General features: G+C 36.9%; 1 long non-coding RNA gene across 1 annotated transcript; it reads left to right on the top strand.

Annotated features, from left to right (window-relative positions):
- Window positions 1–2,003: 2,003 nt before the first annotated feature.
- LOC148975132 (uncharacterized) lies at window positions 2,004–4,130 on the top strand. The gene is made up of 3 exons (XR_016145914.1): window positions 2,004–2,075; window positions 2,348–2,439; window positions 2,709–4,130. It is a non-coding gene; the product is annotated as an uncharacterized LOC148975132 (long non-coding RNA).
- The last annotated feature ends 7,522 nt before the right edge of the window (window positions 4,131–11,652 follow it).

Raw genomic sequence — 11,652 nt, 5'->3', positions numbered from 1 at the left:
ATCATCCTCAAATTTGGAACACAACCTATTTAGATTTATGGCTTTGATTTTATTGTAGTTTTGAGTTCAACCTGATTTAAAAAATATATATTTTATATAAAATATTATTTTATAAATAATTTTCATAAACTTATACCTATATAACTTTTTTTTGGATTTCCTTATTATTATTTTTTTACTTCAGCAATAATCTGCAAAGGGTCTTCTTTAAAATGATACCAAACTTAAGTCTGTGCTCCAAAGCAACACATTTTTATGACAGTTTTTTGACATGGACATTTTTGTCCTCTTTTTACCTATGTGTAACTTTTTTTAATTGATGCACAAGGGTTAATAAGTAAATCTCCCAAAGATAGAATTTTAGATAACTTTTCACAACGGACAAAAAAAACTAAAGAATGTCTTCAATTGCTGGCTACAAAGAAACTTAACTATTTATGGTCGTGTCTTGATATCTAAAGCTGAAGGCATTTCTAGGATTGTTTACCCAGCTTTGTCCCTATATGTCAATCAGAAAACTTGCTCATCTATCGACTCTATTCTTTTAAAATTCTTGTGGAAAAATAAAACTGAATATGTTAAAAGAAAGACTCTGATAAGAAATACTTTGGAGGGAGGTATGAATGCTTTGGACTTCAGTATACTCTCAATCAGGTTTTCAAGATCGGCTGGATTAAACGCTGCCTGAATGCTGATTCTAGTTTATTATGGTTTCACATACCTAAATTTATCTTTGAAATTTTTTTTTTACATTTTTTATTGTCTTGTGATTTTAAATGTAACAAACTTCCGTTCAAGCTTGCTAATTTTCATAAGCAAGCCTTGGAGGCCTGTAAGCTTGCCTTTTGCCACAATTTTTCCCCTCATAGGAGCATTCTATGGAATAATCAGTATGTGCTGCGTGGAAAAAAATCTATCTTTATTAAGGATTGGGTTGACAAAGGTGTTATTTTTGTTTTGGATTTGTTTAAGAAGGATGGCAGCTTTTATTCCTACAATGAATTTATCAATCTTTTTGGAGTGAATTCCTCACCTGCAGTTTATAACGGGGTTATTAATTCTATTTCTCCTAAACTTTTGCATATGGTTCGGTCATACCGTAGCTAGAGCATCCGTTTGTGAAATGCCCCAGTTATCTATTGGGGGTTTGGAGATTTCCAATGGCAAATGTAACAATTTTTGGATTAGAAGATTTCTTATTAGGAAGATCAGCTGTCATCCCAAAGCCTTTTTCAAATGGAAATTAAATTATCCTTCTCTTTCTACCATTAATACATGGACTGGCATTAATAGGTTTCTGTTACCTAACAAGTGGAAAGAGCTTCACTTTAAAATTCTACAAAATTACTATCCCTGTAACTCTCTTCTTTCTAAATTTAAGTTGGACGTCTCTTCACACTGCACATTCTGTAATTCTAACCTTGAAACAATACCACACTTGTTTTTTGAATGTGATTATGTAAAGGAGTTTTGGAAAAGAGTAGCCTGGCTTATTTTTTCTGCTTATTACAAACTCTTTACTTTTGAGGTTGTTAATGTGTTGTTTTTGACTTGGGACTCGGGGTCAAAGGAGATGGATGACAGATTAAAGCTGCTTACTTTATGCGGTGAATTTCATCTTCATAAATGTAAAGTAATTGAATCTAAGCCCAACTTTAAACTTTTTTGTGTTGATTTAAAATTATTTTATGACTCTCTTTGTTTATCAAGAAAGCTGCTAAAACTACTTTGTTGATTAAAGAAATTATGGTTTCTTTGTAAATCACCTCTTGAATTTATGTGCTTGTTTCATGATCTTTTTTTTTGTTTTGTTTTTTTGTTTATTGGACTGTCCCTTTTGTACTGCCTTGCTTACGTTGTCTTTGTGCATAATGTTTTTTTTTTCTTTTCATTTTATCTATTTTTGTACTTGATGTATCCCCTGTGCTTTGTGTTCAATAAAAAAAAAAAAAAAAAAAAAAAAAAAAAAATCACGGAATCAGCCATTTTGAAAAACTTCTCAAGTGAGAGTGACCGCCATTTCTGCGAGTGCTGTGAGTTGTGCATGACATGTCAAATTGCGATCTCTTGCACTGGTAAGTGAATAATAAAAAAAACCCAGTTCGTTTTATTAAAAAAAAATAGCTGCAACTTACAAGTAAGTTGTATGTTTTGACTGAGGCTATTTCGTCATCATATTAATAATGATGCTGCTGATGAACTGTTGGTTAATTACGCTGTAGACTGGGTTTTATGTTCAGCTCAACCCTTTCAGTTTTCTTTCATGCTGAGTAAGTTAGTAAAAAATAGGACTTTGTTGGTTTGCTTAAAGACGACTAACGTTTACTGTTATTTCTGATTATCGCAGGATCAGCCATTTTGACGAGCTTCACAAGTGAGAGCGCCCGCCATTTCTGCCAGTGAGCTAACGGAGTTGTGCATTTGCGATCTCTTGCACAGGCAAGTGAACAAAACAGACAGTTCGTTTTATAAAAAAATAAAAATAAATAACACTAACTGTAACCTAGCCTATATATTTTGACTGAGGCTATTTTGCTATATTGATGCTGACGAAGTGTTGTTTAGTTTGGCTGTTAGACTGTGGGTTTTATGTTCAGCTCAACTCTTTCAGTTTTCTTTCATACTGAGTAAGTTAACTAAGTTTGTATGAAAATAGCGATTTTGTTGGTTTGCTTAAAGACGACTAACGTTTACTGTAATTTCCGCAGCAAAGCAGATTTCTGATTATCGCATGATCATCCATGTTGACGAGCTTCACAAGTGAGAGCGCCCGCCATTTCTGCCAGTGAGCTTACGCATGACATGTTAAATTGCGATCTCTTGCACTGGTAAGTGAACAAACTTTCGTTTTATTAAAAAAAGCAAAACAGTATTTAACTGGTGTTATTTAGACAATAATGATGCTGACGAATTTGGGGTTAATCAGGCTCATTTTCTTTCATGCTGAGTAAGTAACGTTCGGATTTAAAACTTTTTTTATTAGTTTGTTAAAAAATGATTAACTGTAGTTTTTGCAGCAAAACACTAGAGACATTGAGGGGTTATGTGCTGCATTGTAGAGTTCATAGCAGGGCTCGAAATTAACTTTTTTTTACCAATGGTAGCACTGGTGCTACCAACTTCAAAAAAGTAGGAGCACCAGCGAAAATTAAGGAGCACCCACCAAAAATTAAAGATCACCACAACTACAAATTATATATAAACACATTTCTTTTATTTAAAAACAACACCAATGAATCAACACCAACAATCACTGGGGCTTTACACATCCTGTGGCCAGGATTTGAAATTTGGTCTCCAGGCTCTCTGTCCCTCCTCCATCCATCTCTTCACTGAGGCTGAGGCATCGAACGCCTCCAAAGGAGGACCCTCAATGCTGATTTGGATTAGATCTTCTACCGTGTTAGGATGTAATGAAGATCTAATGTCTGATTTTCATTCCTAAATGACAACTTTTTGTCTATTAAACATGTCTATTATAAATCACAGCGGAACATTATGGTGCTCCTGCTGACCCAGAGAGTACAACTACGCAGTATTGTTATTTCTGTGTTACAAATATTCTTATCACAGAAGAACTTGAATCGGAACTAGAATTACAGATTATGGTTTGGATATAAACACTGACGTCTACAGAAGCGATCAAAATAGAGACAAGCACCTTTTGAAAGTAACATGGAGCATCAAATAACAATTGTATCGATCACATTGTTACTCCACTAGGTGGCGACAAGTGACTTAAATGTATTTGTTATTGAATCATTCATTCAAGAGATTTGTTAAAAAAAACAACCTGCTTGATGGGCTGTCCATCAAGCAGGACGCGGACATAGACATACATGATCACACACTCCTTGACAGACAGGTCGGTGTCTCCATCGATAATGAAAGAGATGTACTGAGCTGACAACACTTAAACTGCGGTGTTCTCGCGGATAGTATCTATCTGCTATGACCCCGATGATATTGGCACACGTGACAACGGAGCGCCACGAAAGGGAGTGATTGACAGCTGATAATAACCAATCTAAAATCTGCTTTAAAGTTAAGAACGTAAGGATGAAGTTTGATTGGTTATGTAACGTTGGATAAAATGATGGTCCGGCCACCGCGTATCAGCGCAAATAAGGTACACAGTAATTTGCGAAATTTTTGTAGAGAAATGAAAACAGGTCGCACCACAACCATTATTTGCACTCGCACTAATGCTCCCAAATATATTTTTAGGTCGCACAGGTTAAAATTCAGGAGCAAATGCGACCAAAATGGTCGCAATTTCGAGCCTTGCATAGGGACGAGCCCTGTTGTCTCTTCTAATGTGCTGTTGCTGACTGCAAACGGACATTTTGTACTTATGCAGCTTTTAAAGCTCATTTTTATCAGGTTCACAATGAGTCTGAAAACTCTGTTACTGCTGGGGCATTTGTTGCAGATTTTAAGTACCATTTCACTTTGTGATCGAAAATTCCACACAGTTAAAGAACTTATGTGCCACTTAAAAGAGCATATAGTGGAGGGGCGACCTGTGGCATGTCCAGTAACAGGTTGTAAAAATACATTCACTGTGAAATCATCATTTACTGCTCATATGTCCAGGAAGCATAGAGGATGTTCTGTTGATAGCATAAGTGACATTTACAGGGAATCGACGTGCACCTCCAAAAATTTGTAACTACGCGTCGAGGCGACGCAGACAGCAATGGCTTTGATTGGTCAGATTATACATAATTTCAGGAGTGTAGCTTTTCCGATTTCCCCTTCCCGCTATAGCGCTATTTTTAACATTTGCACCCTCGTTCTGATAATTATAATACTCTTATAAAGAAAGTAAATAAAGAATTAAATTAAGAATAAAACGTTTTTTTTATTTCATTGTTAATATATATGTCTATATTCTTTTCTTTCTTTTTAGCTCGCAATAAACCTCAATCAATCAATAAATCAGCGTTTGTTTTGAAACACAGTTTGTTGTTTATTTTCAATACAATATTCACGGTTACATCATTGATAATACAGTACTAAACAAGTCTGCCACGGGACACATTATCCTGCCATAGCACAGTTCCATGTGGAGACTGAAAAAAATCCTTCAAGTCATTCCGAACAGGTATCGTTATGGCAGCTCGGGTGGAACCTTTCTTTTACTGTCTATGAGTGGAACGGGCCCTGGACATCCGTGATGATTCTGTGGGGATAAAGTTTGTGTCGTCTTGTTATTCAGCGTCGATTAGCTCCAGCTGGCAGCTGCAACAACATTCTCTCTCTTTCGCTCGCGGCACACGGAACCAAAGAGATTTGCGAACCCCCTTAGCGTTCTGGCGGCGAAATGCACCGCGAAGCACCACAGCCTCACGCAGAAGCATAAAACAGCCACGACGCCGTAGTAGTGACGACGTAGCTACGCCGGCGTAGAGTTGACGCAGAAGCATAATGAGGCCTTAAGAAAGTAACATTAGGAAATGACGAAAATATGAGACAAAGGTTTGCATACTACATACCTGTAAAGCAAACATTAAGTAATTTACTGAAATCAGAACTCTGGAAGAATTCAGTGTCACAACGGACATGTGAACCAGACTCGGATAATTTTAGTGACATAAGTGATGGTAAAAGCTTTAAGTCTACCAGTTCTTTAATGAAAATCCTGAATGCCTGAAACTAATTCTCTACCAGGATGCTTTTGAAATTGTAAATCCCCTCGGCTCTGCTAAGAAAAAACACAAAGTTGTTGCAGTTTATCTTTCTGTGGCTAATTTACCTGCACATGTTCGGAACAATACTGATCACATGTCCCTTGTCTTATTGTGTGTAGAGAATGATTTAAAACGATTTGGATTTGCTAATGTTTTCTCAGAGTTGTTAGTGGATTTAAAAGATTTGGAAGATAATGGAATAAGTGTAGGTGGTGAAATGGTCAAAGGATCTTTGTATTGTATTGCTGGTGATAATTTGGGTTCACACAGCGTTGGTGGGTTTAACGAAAATTTCAGTCGTTCACAATATTTATGCAGGTACTGTGAAGTCACGCGGCATGAGTTTCAAAACAATGACCCAAATGTTTGTGGTCCACAGCGCACCCCCTGAACGTTACAATTCTGTTGTTCTTGATCTACAAGCTCAAGACAACAAAGGCATAAAGGGAAACTCTGTTTTCAATACTTTGAAATCTTTTCATGTTTGCCAGCCTGGTCTCCCTCCTTGTTTAGGCCATGACATATTTGAGGATGTCTTGTCCTATGATGTTGCATTGTACTTGAAGTATTTCATCAAGGAGAAGCAATGGCTTACATATTAAATTTTGAACCGGCGCATCAAGCAGTTCAAGTACAAAGGGACTGATGCTCTCACAAAGCCATGTGCTGTCAACTCTGAGGTGCCCAAGCTTTCAGGGCAAGCCATTCAGAATTGGAATTTCTTAAGATTGCTTCCTGTATTAATTGGTGACAAAGTGCAAAATAGGGCTGCAGCTATCGATTCTTTTTGTAATCGATTAATCGAGTAATCGGATAATTTGTTTATGTGTATTTTTATGCAACCAAAACAAATAATGTATTACGAAAACTATAAGGTGTTTGGCTTTTATTTCTTTAAAAAAAAATAGAGGTATTTATTCCAACTGCAACATTTGGCTCCACAACTAATTATTGGGTCAATGACGTATAAGGCCTTTGAGAGGCCCATTTTTAAAATACTTGAAATAATAATATATTGGTCTATTTTCTAAACATGTGGAGTGTAGTCTACACATGCATGTGTGTGAAAACTTCAAACAAAGATATTTTAGTGCTTTTAAACTCAAATGAATAGGGCAATGACCGTAATTTTTCTTATAATTAATAGATTTCCTTTACATAAGTTATATTTTAAGAGGTATCAGTAATTAATTGAACTGTTTAAGAAAGATATACTCATGTGTCCTTTCATTTATTGAAAATGATGTTAAATACATTTTTATCTATAATGGCAGTGTCACCCTCATAAAGCAATTACATATTTTTTTTACTCATATAATCCATAAAATTGATTTAAAATGTGTAGATATAGTATCCACTTATTGATGTTATACCAATGAATTATATTTCAACCAAAATGGACCGACATTATTTTTTGAATTTACTGCAGAATTGAATATAGTTGGTTACCCCACATGACAAATGGTCGTCCCACATGATGAAAAACAGCAGGCAATTAAGACTATTCAATGATTTTGATAGTTAAAACACATTTAATGAAATTTTATGAAGAATCAGCATATCTAATGAAATTTTATGAAAGAATCAGCATATCCATTTCATTTGACACATTTCATAACCTTAACAGTTTCCTCACTATTTCATTTGACACAAAACCATCATATTAAAATTTTCAATACTAATGCATTAAACGCTTGGACATAACATTGAACAGCATTTTCCTTTTTCATTTTCATTTCATTAATCACTTAAACATACAATGTTTGCATTTTCATTACTATTTTCATTTAAGGCGAGACACTACAGGTGAATAGGGTAAAATTTTAATGTTTAAATGCAAATGAGGCATTATTTGATTAAATATGCACTAATTTGCATATCTTTAAAACAACGAAATCTGACTATTGGATAAAGCCAGGTTCAATTTTTTTTCATTGTGTTCATATAATAGATGGGGAAAAAATTACAGAAGGATTTATGGATATCTACTTTTGTTATCCTGTAAATCAGAATATACCATCAATAGTCTTAAAAAAATGATTTTCGCCATGTTTTTTGGGATAAAATGTTACATAAATCAGGCTAGGAATAATATATTTACAAATCCCTCTGTAAATGTCTTCATAATATAACTAGGTACAAGACTGGAAAGTTTGGTGTATATAGGTGCTACTGAAGTGGAGATTTCAAAAGTCATTTTGAGAAAACGGGCTTTAAAAATTTATATTCTAAAATTCCACACATTTCTACATGAAAACATTGCTAACAAGCAAAATAACTGGCCAAGTTATTGTTTTTAACAATTTACATGAAAAATGACATTTAAATAAAACAACATTGCCAAAAAAGACCTTCAACTAACCACTGAGAACCACAGATACAGACACAAACTTATCAGAACTGCAACTCTCTTTTATGTCCATCGGAACACAAAGTTCACCCATGAGGGTTGAAAGCCTAGCTCTCCATGCCTGCACCATATGTAGGCCCCTCACCCCTCTCTTGCTGATGCCTTTTCAGCTTTTTAGCTGTGCTCAGAGTCTTTCTGCAACGTTTTGCACGCTCAGACTGGATAGATTCGGCTTTTGTGATCCTCAGCATGTCGGTTTCCCTGATGGTGCTGACGGTAACGACAGTGCTTTCCAGGCAAAGCTTATCCATAATGGCAAGCATGGTAGAGGCCCCCTCATTAAAAGTTGAAATGGCCATACTTGCTGCTGCCTCAACCCTACTCTTACCCACAAACACTGTTTTTGGACAGCGGGCCCAAATTACTGAGTTGAGGCACTCATTCGCATTTTGAGTGCCACCATGCTGCATGCGCTGCAGCAGACTGTCACTTGACATGCGGTGGTAGACAGGTATCAGCTTCTGGCCCACCTCCCGAGACAAAAAGTTCCCTGCATGGAGCTTGTGGCTTTCTGGAGTTTCTCCATTTTCCTCCGCTCTACTATACCAACACCAGGACGGGTTGAACCTGGTGTGCAAGGGGACTTCGTCACAGGACATGCTGTGGAGGAGACCAGCCCAGATTTCATTCTTCATGTAATAATTTTGTAATGTTTTACATTTATTGGCCGTTAATTTTCCCAGCCCCTTCCCCCCCAATTTGCGTTCAGCACTCAATTTTCGTAGCGCTGTGCCCATACGCTTATGGGCATGGTTGATGCATTCTAATTTCACCACCTCATGCCCAGGGTATGGGTTGAGGGATACCACCTGCCTGAATGCAGCACTGTTCCCATCAGCATCTGAATATACCTCAGTTGGTGGCGACTCAAAGACCTGGCCCACATCCTCTTCGTTGCCTCCTGCTCCATTGCCTTGCTTGAGCCCCAAAAATTTTGTGCACAGTCATGAGTTTCTCTCCAGCTGTAAATTTCCTCATCTGTGATCTTTCCTTCCTGCCTGGCAGCTTCTTTAAGGGCACACGCATGGCAATAGGAGGATAGAACCTCCTATAGTCGATCACCAGTCCTGTAAAAAAAATATCTATGCACACCCCAATCCCATAGTGTGATGTGAACCCTCTTTTCTGCCAAGTGCCATCAAAAGACACACTGATATTTATAACTGCATCTGCATCCTCTCTCAGCAACTCTGCCACATCTTCATCAATGTCTGCATAGGCTTGCCTGACCTGCTCCCTGGTCCTGTGAAGTGACTCCAGAGCCCTCTCAATTTCTGCCGCTAAAACAAAATGTGTTTTTTATAGATACAGTACACAAAACTCTGTACTGTGAAAGTAAAACTGATCACCGCAACCCAACATATTGAATGGAATGGCACTTTATTCTATTCTTATAAATGTATTGCATCCATAAAAAACAAATATTGTTACAGTAATGTCATAATATGTTAGAAGGTCGGTAACAGCCACACGTATTGTGCTATTTCTGACATTAGAAATTCTACAGACTGCTATTCTTATAAATATTATAAATATTGCATCCATACACATAACAAATATTGTTACAGTAATGTCATAATATGTTAAAAGGTGGTAAAAGCCACACGTATTGGGCTATTTCTGACATGAGAAATTCTACTGACTGCTATTCTTATAAATATTATAAATAAATATTCCATTTATACAAAACAAATATTGTTACAGTAATGTCTTAATATGTTAGAAGGTGGTAACAGCCACACGGCTATTTCTGACATTAGAAATTCTACAGACTGCTTCAACTTTTCTAAAACAACACTGTCCATAGCTAACTTACCTGTCACTCTCTTGCCGTGCCTCTGATAAGTTTTAAGGTGAAGTCCAGGGAGCCCCAACACCTTGCTGATTTTTCTGAGAGCTGCATATCCCAATCCCAACTCGTGTGCCAAGAGGACCATTTGCACGTTCACATCAAATGCGACATCGTTCCTAGACTCATCTCGAAGTCGCGTAGACGTGAACACGCTCCTGCAGTACTTGTCATCTTTACACAGACAGCACTCGAGCAATAAACTGCTACAGAACCCATGATTCTGTGGATCTATATTAATGTTCAGCCCTGACATACCACAATTCGGACAAGTTAAATCACCAATCAGCTCATTCAATCGCGCAACATGAACAAGCAGCCACTGTTGTGTTGCGTGCGCTTCATCTTTATTTATAGATTGGCTTCCCATCGACAGCTTGCGTTCAGATGCGCTTCCCGAGGGCATTTTACAGGGTAATACATCACTAATTTTCCTTTTCCCCCTAGCAAGTGACAACTGCTGTAATCTTTTCGATGACTGACGTGAAGTCATTTTCATTCATTCATTCAGAAAGTCCCGCGGAAAGCTAAACCAAATCAGCAAGCGTCAAAGCATACCATGTGACGATTGACGAATCACATTAATCCCCGAGGTAAACAAATCCCCACTTTTGCTTCCACGATTGGTTGTTGATTAAAAGGAAATGACCATATTTGGACCTGACAGCATTGTAAAGGAGAGAGATGTGCTTTGTATGTGATGACAGGGTGTATGCAGCGATCGTGGAGCAGCGCGATCATTTAGAACGCAACTTTTGTTGAATTTATGAGAAGTCTACAGGCGCAAACTGACAAAGTGTAGTAAAATAAAGACCTAAATATGTATTTCGGACTTTTTTTCAACACAAGTCTGAAAGAATACATGTTATTGAAGTCAAATATCCCAAAATCTCAAAATTGACCAGTGAAAAAAAAACGATGTTTTTGCCTGCCGTGTCTCGCCTTAACAGTTGAACATAGCAGCATTCTGCAGACACATTGAACAGCATTTTCCGCTGCCTGTAGCGAGCAGTCTTTTCTTTGCTTGTTAGTGGGGCCATCTAGAAAAAAAAGTATATTTAAACATACACAGAGTTAGAAAAAGAATTGGAAAAAGTAGAATGAATGCTTAATATTCACACATTTCTTTGATAAAAAACATAATCAAAAAGAAGTAAGCTTAGTCCTCTCTGAAGTAGGATGAAAATTATTGAAATTTAGAAAAAAATATGTGGTGAAATGTAGAAAGTTATTTAAAACAACTAAATGCATAATGGATGAAAACATTTGCATACAGAAACTACAAATACATGATATATGTTTTCTATCATTTAAGCAATCAGTGGCGGTTGCCCCACATGATGCTCGGTCGCCCCAGATGATGTTTTCAAGTTTAATCAAGTATAACAGGCTAATGCTTAGCTATAGAACCCAAGCTACTGTAGCTTCTTCTCACCACATATCACTGACAAATTTACAATTTACAAATTTAAAAATAAAGATTTGCGTATAAAACTAATAATTTACAGTTTTAGGTTGGTCGCCCCTAGGGGTGTCCATGGTTAACCGGTTAACCGATTAACCGTTTAAAATTGGATAACCGAGTGAAACCTTTTTGCTCGGTTAAGTGGCGTCAATACATATTTGCACAAAACTTTTGCGTTTTTTTTTCTGATTGTCGATAAAAAAATATTGTGAAATGACAGCGTTTCTATTAACGG

The sequence above is a fragment of the Pimephales promelas genome, chromosome 13, assembly GCF_988280905.1.
Source record: "Pimephales promelas chromosome 13, fPimPro1.hap1.1, whole genome shotgun sequence".
NCBI classification, from domain to species: Eukaryota; Metazoa; Chordata; class Actinopteri; order Cypriniformes; family Leuciscidae; genus Pimephales; species Pimephales promelas.
This window is presented reverse-complemented; position numbering and strand designations above follow the sequence as displayed.